The sequence below is a fragment of the Haematobia irritans genome, chromosome 5, assembly GCF_050003625.1.
Source record: "Haematobia irritans isolate KBUSLIRL chromosome 5, ASM5000362v1, whole genome shotgun sequence".
Lineage (NCBI taxonomy): Eukaryota > Metazoa > Arthropoda > Insecta > Diptera > Muscidae > Haematobia > Haematobia irritans.
This window is the reverse complement of record NC_134401.1, coordinates 153,221,634-153,235,543: the sequence shown is the minus strand read 5'-3', so window position 1 is coordinate 153,235,543 and position 13,910 is coordinate 153,221,634.

Genomic DNA, 13,910 nt, shown 5'->3' with positions numbered 1-13,910 from the left:
ATAAAATGTTGACAAATTTTTCTACAGAAATAAATTTTGACAAATTCTCTATAGAAATAAAATTTTGACAAAATTTTCTATAGAAATAAAATTTTGACAAAATTTTCTATAGAAATAAAATTTTGACAAAATTTTCTATAGAAATAAAATTTTGACAAAATTTTCTATAGAAATAAAATTTTCACAAATTTTTTATAAAAGTAAAACTTTGACAAAATTATCTATAGGAACAAAATTTTGACAAAATTTTCTATAGAAATAATATTTTAACAAAATTTTCTATACAAATAAAATGTTGACAAAATTTTCTATAGAACTAAAATTTTGACAAAATTTTCTATAGAAATAAATGTTTGACAAAATTTTCTATAGAAATAAAATTTTAACAAAATTTTTTTATAAAAGTAAGACTTTGACAAAATTATCTATAGAAACAAAATTTTGACAAAATTTTCTATAGAAATAAAACTTTGACAAATTTTTCTATAGAAATAAAATTTTAACAAAATTTTCTATAGAAATAAAATTTTGACAAAAAATTTATATAAAAATAAAAATTTAAGAAAATTTGAAAAAAAAAATTGACAAAATTTTCTATAGAAGTAAAACTTTGACAAAATTTTTTATAGAAATAAAATTTTCACAAAATTTTCTATAGAAATATAAATTTGAAAAAATTTTCTATAGAAATAAAATTTTGACAAAATTTTCTATAGAAATCAAATGTTGACAAAATTTTCTATAGAAATAAAATGTTGACAAAATTTTCTATAGAAATAAAATGTTGACAAAAATTTTCTATAGAAATACAATTTTGACAAAAAAATTTTGACAAAATTCTCTATAGAAATAAAATTTTGGAAAATTTTTCTATAGAATTAAAATTTTGGAAAAAATTTTCTATAGAAATAAAATTTTGACATAATTTTCTATAAAAATAAAATTTTGACAAAATTTTCTATAGAAATAAAATTTTGAGAAAACGTTTCCCTAGAAGTAAAATTTTGACAAAATGTTCTATTGAAATAAAATTTTGCCAAATTTTTCTACAGAAATAAAATTTGGACAAATTTTTCTACAGAAATAAATTTTGACAAATTCTCTATAGAAATAAAATTTTGACAAAATTTTCTATAGAAATAAAATTTTGACAAAATTTTCTATAGAAATAAAATTTTCACAAATTTTCTATAAAAGTAAAACTTTGACAAAATTATCTATAGGAACAAAATTTTGACAAAATTTTCTATAGAAATAATATTTTAACAAAATTTTCTATACAAATAAAATGTTGACAAAATTTACTATAGAACTAAAATTTTGACAAAATTTTCTATAGAAATAAAATTTTGACAAAATTTTCTATAGAAATATATGTTTGACAAAATTTTCTATAGAAATAAAATTTTAACAAAATTTTCTATAAAAGTAAGACTTTGACAAAATTATCTATAGAAACAAAATTTTGACAAAATTTTCTATAGAAATAGAACTTTGACAAATTTTTCTATAGAAATAAAATTTTGACAAAATTTTCTATAGAAATAAAATTTTGACAAAACTTTTCTATAGAAATAAAAATTTGAGAAAATTTGCCATTGAAGTGAAATTTTAAAAAAAAACTCTACTGAATTAAGTTCATCGATGTACTGTTGTTAAGTTAATCTGAAGTTGTAAAAAAAACATTGGCCGAAAAATTTCACGATTTAATTCAATTTTATGGGCGAAATTGACCTTTTACGGAGCTGGAAACAACACAAGTAGCACTCGTATGTCAAAATGTTTGAAAGTACATATAACCTCAAATCTGTCAGTTGGCAGATTGCACCACTAGGGTTTCCCAATTCCGAAATATCTAAAAAACAACCCTTGTATTCTTAGCACCTACGAGGGTTTTTCCTTATCTGCTATTGGAATAAAATAATAAATTTATTTCTACTTATGCTCGTGCAATTCTTTCTTTCATACTCCTTTTAAACGTTATTCCATCCATATCATGATGAATCACAAATCATATAAAAATCTGAGGATTCTTCGAATATACCTCCCATATGGTGGTTTACCCATCCATTGAAGGAACCTCAGATTTTAAATAAAGGAAAATAAATGTAACCAAATAAATATTGTGCGGTTGAATTCATTCAACCATTTACCGATGAATGAATATTCTTAGTAGATGAGGCAGAGGGGGAATTTAAAGAAAATAAAAATCCAAAGAAATACAGACATCTCCTCGCTTATGAGTTCTTTTCGAATATAAAATAACAAGAATATGTTTATGGAAGAATATTTCCAAGTATTTGTGTTTTTTTTTTTCTTTTTTTGCATATGTTAATAACCACCATGATGGGGTTAAATTCATGGTTGAATTTTGAGGAATCATGAATTGTCTGTGTTAATGGTGTAGTTGCGTACACCCTAAAAAACGGTTGTGGCAAATATACGAAAGTTTGAAAAAGGTAAAATGAGGTCCGATGTAGAAAATCTTATATTATCCACATAATTAAAAGTTCAACTATAGTTCTTCGATTTTCATGAATGAGACCTATAACAAAAATAGGAAGGTGATTTGTAATGCAAGCATCTTCAAGTTGCTATCGTTTCCAACCAGTTCAGAAACAGTTCATTTTATTGTTTATTAGCTTACAAGAGCATTGCATTTAGAAATAAATTATTCGTGATGAAATTCTAGCGTGATAGAGTGATTGCTTTGATTTGGCAGGAAACACAAAGGTGTCCATCGTTAGAACCGTCCAGCGTTTCAATAAATATTTTGTTCACTACTTAAGCTACTTAAATTTTCCATATAAATAAAATCTTGAGCAATTTTTTTATAGAAATAAATTTTTGAAAAAATTTCCTATAGAAATACAATTTTGAGAAAAAACTCTATAGAAATAAAATTTTGGGAAAATTTTCTACAGAAATAAAATTTTGACAAAACTTTCATAGAAAGAAAATTTTGAGAAAATGTTCTATAGAAATAAAATTTTGATAAAATTTTCTATAGAAATAAAATTTTGACAACATTTTCTATGGAATAAAATTGGGAAAAAAAATTTCTACAGAAATAAAATTTTGACAAAATTTCCTTTAGAAATACAATTTTGACAAAATTTTCTATAGAAATACAATTTTGACAAAATTTTCTATACAAATAAAATTTTGACAAAATTTTCTATAGAAATACAATTTTGACAAAATTTTCTATAGAAATACAATTTTAACAAAATTTTCTATAGAAATAAAATTTTGACAAAAATTATCAATAGAAATACAATTTTGACAACATATTCTATGGAATAAAAATTTTGAGAAAATTTCTATAGTAATAAAGTTTTGACAAAATTTTCTATAGAAATACAATTTTGACAAAATTTTCTATAGAAATACAATTTTGACCAAATTTTCATAAAAATAAAATTTTGAAAAAAAATTCTACAGAAATAAAATTTTGACAAAATTCCCTATAGAAATACAATTTTGACAAAAATTTCTACAGAAATTAAATTTTGACAAAATTTCCTATAGAAATACAATATTGACAAAATTTTCTATAGAGATAAAATTTTCTATAGTAATAAAATTGTGACAAAATTTTCTATAGAAATACAATTTTGAGAAAATTTGCTATAGAAATAAAATATTGACAAAATTTTCATAGAAATACAATTTTGACAAAATTTTCATAAAAATAAAATTTTGACAAAATTTTGTATAGAAATAAAATTTTGAAAACGTTTTCAATGGAATAAAATTTTGACAAAATTTCCTATATAAATACAATTTTACAAAATTTTCTATAGAAATAAAATTTTGACAATATTTTCTATAGAAATAAAATTTTGACAAAATTTTCTATTGAAATAAAATTTTGATAAAATTTTCTATTGAAATCAAATTTTGACGAAATCTCCTATAGAAAAAATTTTGACAAAATTTTCTATAGAAATAAAATGATGACAACATTTTCTATGTAAATAAAATTGTAAGAAAATTTTCTATAGAAATAAAATTTTTGGAAAATGTTCTACAGAAATAAAATGTTGACAACATTTTCTATGGAATAAAAATTTTGAGAAAATTTCCTGCAGAAAATAAAATTTTGACAAAATTTTCTAAAGAAATAAAATTTTGACAAAATTTTGTATAGAAATAAAATTTTGAAAACGTTTTCAATGGAATAAAATTTTGACAAAATTTCCTATATAAATACAATTTTACAAAATTTTCTATAGAAATAAAATTTTGACAATATTTTCTATAGAAATAAAATTTTGACAAAATTTTCTATTGAAATAAAATTTTGATAAAATTTTCTATTGAAATAAAATTTTGACGAAATCTCCTATAGAAAAAATTTTGACAAAATTTTCTATAGAAATAAAATTATGACAACATTTTCTATGTAAATAAAATTGTAAGAAAATTTTCTATAGAAATAAAATTTTGGGAAAATGTTCTACAGAAATAAAATGTTGACAACATTTTCTATGGAATAAAAATTTTGAGAAAATTTCCTGCAGAAAATAAAATTTTGACAAAATTTTCTAAAGAAATAAAATTTTGACAAAATTTTCTATAGAAATAAAATTTTGACAAAATTTTCTAAAGAAATAAAATTTTGACAACATTTTCTATAGAAATAAAATTTTGACAACATTTTCTATGGAAACAAAATGTTGACAACATTTTCTATGGAAATAAAATTTTAAGAAAATTATTTATAGAAATAAAATTTTGACAACATTTGCTATGGAATAAAATTTTGACAAAATTTCCTATATAAATACAATTTTGACAAAATTTTCTATAGAAATACAATTTTGACAAAATTTTCTATAGAAATAAAGTTTTTGACAAAATTTTCTATAGAAATAAAATTTTGACAAAATTTTCTATAGAAATAAAATTTTGACAACATTTTCTATAGAAATAAAATTTTGACTAAATTTTCTATAGAAATAAAATTTTGACTAAATTTTCTATAGAAATAAAATTTTGTACAGAAGTAAAATTTTTACAAAATTTTCTATAGAAATAAAATTTTGACAAAATTTTCTATAGAAATAAAATTTTGACAAAATTTTCTATAGAAAAAAATGTTGATAAAATTTCCTATAGAAAAAAAATTTTGACAAATCTTTCTATAGAAATAAAATTTTGACAAAATTTTCTATAGAAATAAAATTTTGACAAAATTTTCTATAGAAATACAATGTTGACAAAATTTTCTATAGAAATACAATTTTGACAAAATTTTCTATAGAAATAAAATTTTTACAAAATTTTCCATAGAAATAAAATATTGAAAAAATTTTCTATAGAAATACAATTTTTACAAAATTTTCTATAGAAATAAAATGTTGACAACATTTTCTATGGAATAAAAATTTGGAGAAAATTTTCTATAGAAATAAAATTTTGACAAAATTTTCTATAGAAATAAAATTTTGAGAAAATTTTCTATAGAAATAAAATATTGAAAAAATTTTCTATAGAAATACAATTTTGACAAAATTTTCTATAAAATAAAATGTTGACAACATTTTCTATGGAATAAAAATTTGGAGAAAATTTTCTATAGAAATAAAAATTTGAGAAAATTTTCTATAGAAATAAAGATTTTGACAAAATTTTTTATAGAAATAAAGTTTTTGACAAAATTTTCTATAGAATTAAAATTTTAAGAAAATTTTCTATAAAAATAAAATTTTAAGAAAATTTTCTATAGAAATAAAATTTTGACAAAATTTTCTATAGAAATAAAACTATATCAAAATTTTCTATATAATAAATAAACTTCTAAAGTAAAATAATAAAACATTTCTTCCGAAGAAAAAAAATTAAATTAAAAAAATTAAAAAAATTAAAAATAAGCTTTTTTTAAAATTGGTAGATTTTTTAGTAAAATTTTGTTCAAATTTGGTACATTATTTTTGGGCCGAGTGGCAACCATGACCTCAATTCGATGGCCTTTGTAGCCTGTGGCATTTGGGAGAGTAAGATTGCCACTAAAAAAATACGAATGTGTTGATCATCTCAAGCCACTTTCGTGCAGCGTGTTATTAATTTGTCAGCCATTTGAAGTAGAGGTGTGCACGTGACATGAAATTGTCATGACTCACGAAAATTTTCTCATGCGTGAGTCACGCTGACGGCAACGGCGTGAGTGTGCGTGAGCGTGCTTAACCAACCAAATGAGCGTGAGTCACGAAAATAATATCTTAATGAGTGTGCGTGAGTAACGAATTTCGGAAAACGCGCTCACGAAAATAATCCCGCTTACGAACATAAAATGCGTACTAGTTGAATTCATTTATAATTTTAGTGATATCCTAGGTGGTAGAGAGAAGTTCACCACTGTGGTATCACAATGGACTGAATAGTCTAAGTGAGCCTGATACATCGGGCTGCCACATAACTTAACCTAACCTAGGTGGTAAGAGTTTTATAACGCACTCGATTTTAACCATACTCATGTTTTCAATCAGGTTCTATAGGTAAATCACTCATTAAATTATTCGTGAGTCACGAGGTTTTTAGTGAGTCACGATATTTTTCGTGAGTCTCGACATTTAAAAGATTTTCGTGCGTGAGTACAAATTTTCTTTTCGTGAGCGAGAGTCCTACCAAAAAATATCGTGCGTGAATAATATTACTCAGTCGTGAGTGTGCGTGAGCAAAATATTACTCACGTGCACATCTCTAATTTGAAGGCCATAATTCGAGCCAAAGCTAGACAATTCGAACAAATCTAAACTGTTTCCAAATGACGATGTTTTTTTCCAACATTTTCTTTTTGAAAAATGAAATATATAGCGCTTTACATTCACATTGTACTCCAGATATTTTTCTATGTGCATTTTTGTTATTCCTTCATACATAAAACATTGAGAGAATCAATGCCTGGCATCGAACATAGATAAGACATGTCAATATCCCACACATAGTTGAAGTATAAAATTTACAATTATAATTTGTAACATTGAATAATTCTAAAGGTATTCATTATTTTCAGATTTGGTATTATGAAAGTGATAGTGATGCCATTTACGAAAGTGATAGTGATGCCATTGGATTCGATGAGACTGGCGCCCGAAGGGATGTAGACAGAAAATGTATAAAAATAAGTAATTTTCCCCGCCACACCAGGACTATGAAAATACCCTCCAGCCAGTGCTAGAAAAGCAAAGAATCTTTGGAAATAGGATAACTCAGACATTTTTTATACCCTCCACCATAGGATGGGGGGTATATTAACTTTGTCATTCCGTTTGTAACACATCGAAATATTTTTCTAAGACCCCATAAAGTATATATATTCTGGGTCGTGGTGAAATTCTGAGTCGATCTGAGCATGTCCGTCCGTCCGTCCGTCTGTTGAAATCACGCTAACTTCCGAACGAAACAAGCTATCGACTTGAAACTTGGCACAAGTAGTTGTTATTGATGTAGGTCGGATGGTATTGCAAATGGGCCATATCGGTCCACTTTTACGTATAGCCCCCATATAAACGGACCCCCAAATTTGGCTTGCGAGGCCTCTAAGAGAAGCAAATTTCATCCGATCCGGCTGAAATTTGGTACATGGTGTTAGTATATGGTCTCTAACAACCATGCAAAAATTGGTCCACATCGGTCCATTATTATATATAGCCCCCATATAAACCGATCCCCCGATTTGGCTTGCGAGGCCTCTAAGAGAAGCAAATTTCATCCGATCCGGCTTAAATTTTGTACATGGTGTAAGTATATGGTCTCTAACAACCATGCAAAAACTGGTCCACATCGGTCCATAACTATATATAGCCCCCATATAAACCGATCCCCCGATTTGGCTTGTGAGGCCTCTAAGAGAAGCAAATTTCATCCGATCCAACTGAGATTTGGTACATGGTGTTAGTATATGGTCTCTAACAACCATGCAAAAATTGGTACACATCGGTCGATAATTATATATAGCCCCCATATAAACCGATCCCCCGATTTGGATTGCGAGGCCTCTAAGAAAAGCAAATTTCATCCGATCCGGCTGAAATTTGGTACATGGTGTTAGTATATGGTCTCTAACAACCATGCAAAAACTGGTCCACATCGGTCCATAGCTATATATAGCCCCCATATAAACCGATCCCCCGATTTGGCTTGTGAGGCCTCTAAGAGAAGCAAATTTCATCCGATCCGGCTGAAATTTGATACATGGTGTTAGTATATGGTCTCTAACAACCATGCACAAATTGGTCCACATCGGTCCATAATTATATATAGCCCCCATATAAACCGATCCCCAGATTTGACCTCCGGAGCCTCTTGGAAGACCAAAATGCATCTGATTCAGTTGAAATTTGGTACGTGGTGTTAATATATGGCCTCAAACTCCCATGCAAAAATTGGTCGAAATCGGTCCATAATTATATATAGCCCCCGTATAAACCGATCCCCAGATTTGACCTCTGGAGCCCCTTGGAAGAGCAAACTTCATCCGATTCGGTTGAAATTTGGTACGTGATGTTAGTATATAGTATCCAACAACCATGCAGGAATTGGTTCATATCAGTCCATAATTATATATAGCACCCATATAAACCGATCCCCAGATTTGACCTCCGGTGCCTTTTGGAGAAGCAAAATTCATCCGATCTGGTTGAAATTTTGTACGTGGTGGTAGTATATGATATTTAACAACCATGCCAAAAGTGGTCCATATCAGTCCATAATCATATATAGCCCTCATATAAATCGATCCCGAGATTTGGTTTTGAAGCTTCTTGGAGGAGCAAATTTCATCCGAGTTAGTTGAAATTTGGTACATTGTGCTAGTATATGGCCGTTAACAACCATGCCTAACTAGGTGCATATCGGTCTATAGTTATATATAGCCCTCAAATTAATCGATCCCCAATCACACAAAAATTGGTCCATATCAATAATTGTATATAGCCCCCATATAAGCGACCCCCATATTGCAATTCTGGCTCCCTACGTACCGTGCAAAAGTCCATATCGATTCGTAATTATTTGTAGACTTACCTACACATACTTTTTTGTCTAATGTATACCACGTATGGACTAACACACAATTTAGAAAACGAATTAAGATACCACAACCCAAGTAATTCGATTGACGCAATCCATGGTGGAGGGTACATAAGATTCGGCCTGGCCGAACTTACGGCCGTTTATACTTGTTTTTGGTTACAGTTTGTAGCATCTCCTTTAAAAGTTCAAAATTTTATCTCCAGAAAAAAATTGTATTTCAAGAAACAAAGCCTTTTGATTCCAAAACCACAATCGATATCGCTCAAATCAAGTGCTGTAGAACGAATGGCTTTATACCGCATATATAACACATCTAGGGTTTTCTGTTTTTATTCTCTTCGTATCTAAGTTTGTCAACTTTTCACTTAACACTTCCCTTGAGACCCACTGCCTAAATGATTCCTAAACCCACAACCTCATCCAGTAGATTTTCTTTCGACATATGTTAATTCACATATCCACTTCGCATAAATTTGAATTAGTAAATATTTCTTGTACTCAATCTCATGCTTGAATGGATGGTAAAACAAAATAAAAAGGATGTACTCATATTTTTGATATTTTTTCAATAGAAATAAAAATATTCTTCATTTTTAGACAAATCCAAATCAAGCATATCAATCACATTTACGAATGTGTGAGATAGGAAACTAATTTCAAATAGGACGTGGGTTCCAGTTCATTGCAAGTGAAGAATATATTATTCATGAATCCGAGCGGAACCTTTACACATCTCATTCAAAAGAAAATATATAGGAAAAAATCAAATAATGGCAACATTTGGTGTACATCTAAATGAGGAACCACTGCATATTGATATCTAATAAGAAAAGGAATAATATGCAATAAAAATCCCTTTTAAATTTTAATAAATTATTTTCCCTGTTTTTATACCCACCACCATAGAATGGTAGTGGAGGTATAATAAGTTTGACATTTCTTTCACAGAAAAAAAATATAATTTTTGATTTCAATAGCGAAATTAATTGATCCAATTAATTATATCCTAAACCACATAGTGGTCAGGGTATAATAACTTTGATCTGCCAAAAAAATGTACCTACCAGAAATATTAATTTTAGACCCCATAAAATATATACCGATCGACTCAGAATCCTGACTCGATCTAGCGCTTGGTGTCCGTCCGTCCGTCCATGTATTTATGGTTCGCAGGATTCCGGTCGCAATTATTAACCGATTTTGATGACATTTTGTATGTGGCGGTTTTTTTTGGTACAGAGACGAACGCTATTAAATTTGGAAAAAATCGGATCAAATTTAGATATAGCTCCCATATATATGTATCGTCCTATTTCGATAAATGGGGTCAGATTGCGTTTATTTACTAACCGATCGGCGTCAAATTTGCCACAAAGTAATCCAATTGACTACCCTTTAAGTGCGCCACATGTCATCGAAATCGGTTCAGATGTAGTTATAGCTCCCATATATATGTATCCCCCGATTTTCCCAAATTTGGCCATAAGTCACTTATTTATCAACCGATCTGACTTCAAGTTGGTCAAATCTAGTTTTCTATAGCTCTTACTATATGTGCAAAAAATCATCGAAATCGGTTCAGATTTAGCTATAGCTCCCATATATATGTATTGCCCGATTTTCCCTTATTTATCAACCGATCCTACTCAAAATTGGCTTACTCTAATCTTCTAAAAGACTGACTCTATGTACAAATTATCATCAAAATCGGTTCAGATTTAGATATAGCTCCCATATATATGTAGCGACCGATTTTGAAAAAAGTATATACGGCCGTAAGTTCGGCCAGGCCGAAGCTTATGTACCCTCCACCATGGATTGCGTAGAAACTTCTACTGAAGACTGTCATCCACAATCGATTTACTTGGGTTGCGGAAACACTTGCCGATGGCAAGGTATCTTAAAACTTCCTAACACCGCAATATATACCACATAGTCCATACGTGATATATATTAAACTAAAAAAGGCCGATTAAAAACGTCTATAATTAAGTTTAAAGTTTCTATAGAAATAAAATTTTGACAAAATAAAATTTTGACAACATTTTCTATAAAAGTAAAATTTGGAAAAAAATTTCTATAGAAATAAAATTTTGACAAAATTTTCTTTAGAAATAAAATTTTGACAAAAATTTTCTACTGAAATAAAATTTTGACAAAATTTTCTATAAAAACTAAATTTTGGTAGATTATTTTTGGCTCGAGTGGCAACCATGATTATGAACCGATATGGACCAATTTTTGTGTGATTGGGGATCGGCTATATATAACTATAGACCGATATGGACCAATTTAGGCATGTATATTACCGGATCGGATGAATTGTGCTCCTCCAAGAGTCTCTGGAGATCAAATCTGGGGAACGGTTTATATGGGGGCTATATATAATTATGGACCGATATGGACCAATACTTGCGTGTTTCTTATAGACACCACATTCTAACACCATATTTCAAATATCAACCGGATCGGATGAATTTTGCTTCTCTTAGAGGCTCCGCAAGCCAAATCGGGGGATCGGTTTATATGGGGGCTATATGTAATTATGGACCGATATGGACCAATTTTTGCATGGTCATTAGAGAACATATACCAACACCATGTATCAAATTTCAGCTGGATCGGATGCAATTTTCGTTTCTTAGAGGCTCCGCAAGCCAAATCGGGGGATCGGTTTATATGGGGGCTATATATAATGATGGACCGATGTGGACCAAGCCAAATCGTGGGGCCGGTTTATATGGGGGCTATATATAATTATTGACCGATGTGGACCAAGTTTTGCTTGGTTGCTGGAGACCATATACCATATACGTAAGTATATGGTCTCTAACAACAGCTAATAACCATGCCAAAATTGGTCCATATAGGTCTATAGTTATATATAGCCGATCCCCAATCACACAACAATTGGTCCATATCGGTTCATAATCATGGTTGCCACTCGAGCCAAAAATAATCTACCAAAATTTTGTTTTTATAGAAAATTTTGTCAAAATTTTATTTCTATAGAAAATTTTGTCAAAATTTTATTTCTATAGAAAATTTTGTCAAAATTTTATTTCTATAGAAAATTTTGTCAAAATTTTATTTCTATAGAAAATTTTGTCAAAATTTTATTTCTATAGAAAATTTTGTCAAAATTTTATTTCTATAGAAAATTTTGTCAAAATTTTATTTCTATAGAAAATTTTGTCAAAATTTTATTTCTATAGAAAATTTTGTCAAACTTAATTACATAAGTTTGAATTGGTGCATATCGGCACAAAAATTGATCCATATCGGTTGATAATCATGGTTGTCACTCGAGCCAAAAATAATCTACCAAAATTTTGTTTTTATAGAAAATTTTATTAAAATTTTATTTTTATGGAAAATTTTTGACAAATTTTATTCCTATAGAAAAATTTGGCAAAATTTTAATTCTCTTGAAATATTTGTCAAAATTTTATTTCTATAGAAAATTTTGTCAAAATGTTATTTATATAGACAATTTTGTCAAAATTTTATTTCTATAGAAAATTTTGTCAAAATTGTATTTCTATAGAAAATTTAGACAAAATTTCTTTTCTATAGAAAATTTTGTTACAATTTTATATCTATAGAAAAATTTGTCCAAATTTTACTTCTACAGAAAATGTTGTCAAAATGTTATTTCTATAGAAACTTTTATCAAAAATGTATCTCTATAGAAAATTTTGTCAAACTTAATTATATAAGTTTGAATTGGTCCATATCGGCACAAAAATTAGTCAATATCGGTTCATAATCATGGTTGCCACTCGAGCCAAAAATAATCTACCAAAATTTTGTTTTTATAGATAATTTTGTGATTTTTTTATGGAAAAATTTGTCAAAATTTTATTCCTATAAAAAATTTTGTCAAATTTTATTTCTCTTCAAAAATTTGTCAAAATTTAATTTCTATAGAAAAATTTGGCAAAATTTTAATTCTCTTGAAAAATTTGTCAAAATTTTATTTCTATAGAAATTTTAGACAAAATTTTATTTCTATAGAAAAATTTGTCCAAATTTTACTTCTATAGAAAATATTGTCAAAATTTAATTTCTATAGAAACTTTTATCAAAATTGTATTTCTATAGAAAATTTTGTCAAACTTAATTATATAAGTTTGAATTGGTCCATATCGGCACAAAAATTGGTCCATATCGGTTCATTATCATAGTTGCCACTCGAGCCAAAAATAATCTACCAAAATTTTGTTTTTATAGAAAATGTTGGCAAAATGTTATTTCTATAGAAAAATTTATCAAAATTTTATTTTGTCAAAATTTTATTTCTATAGAAAATTTTGTTAAAATTTTATTTTTATAGAAAACTAGCGTAACCCGGCCCGCTTCGCTGCGCCTTCCGAAGCGTATTTGTAGGAACATTTTGCGTTAGCTTAGTCAAACATATCCTTCGTGCTGAAAACAAATTCGAAGAGATTTGAATTCTTCCAAACAAATCGGACTACTTGCTTTTTCGTTTATAGGTACAAATACGGCGGATATGCATATGTAAAACGGTTCGTTTTAAAAAATGTCGGGGAGAGGGTGTACCCTTTCCTCCAAATTTTTTAAATAATGTTCTGTATTCAAGTAGTTGGACAATCTTTTATATTTCTTGTGAATTTTAAGTGTGGTTTGTCAAGGAAAGTCCTGATATCGGACTATCACGTACCCTATATTAATTTCACAACTACTCAATGATCCCTATAAATTCTATAGAAGTAAATCGACAAAGTTTATTTCAATATTCCCCTTCCCCAGATATCGAAAAATGATATACTAATTTAAAAATCATGTATAAATTTAATCACCTCCTCCCACGTTCCCTGTAAATTTCAAGTAGATCGGAGATGTTT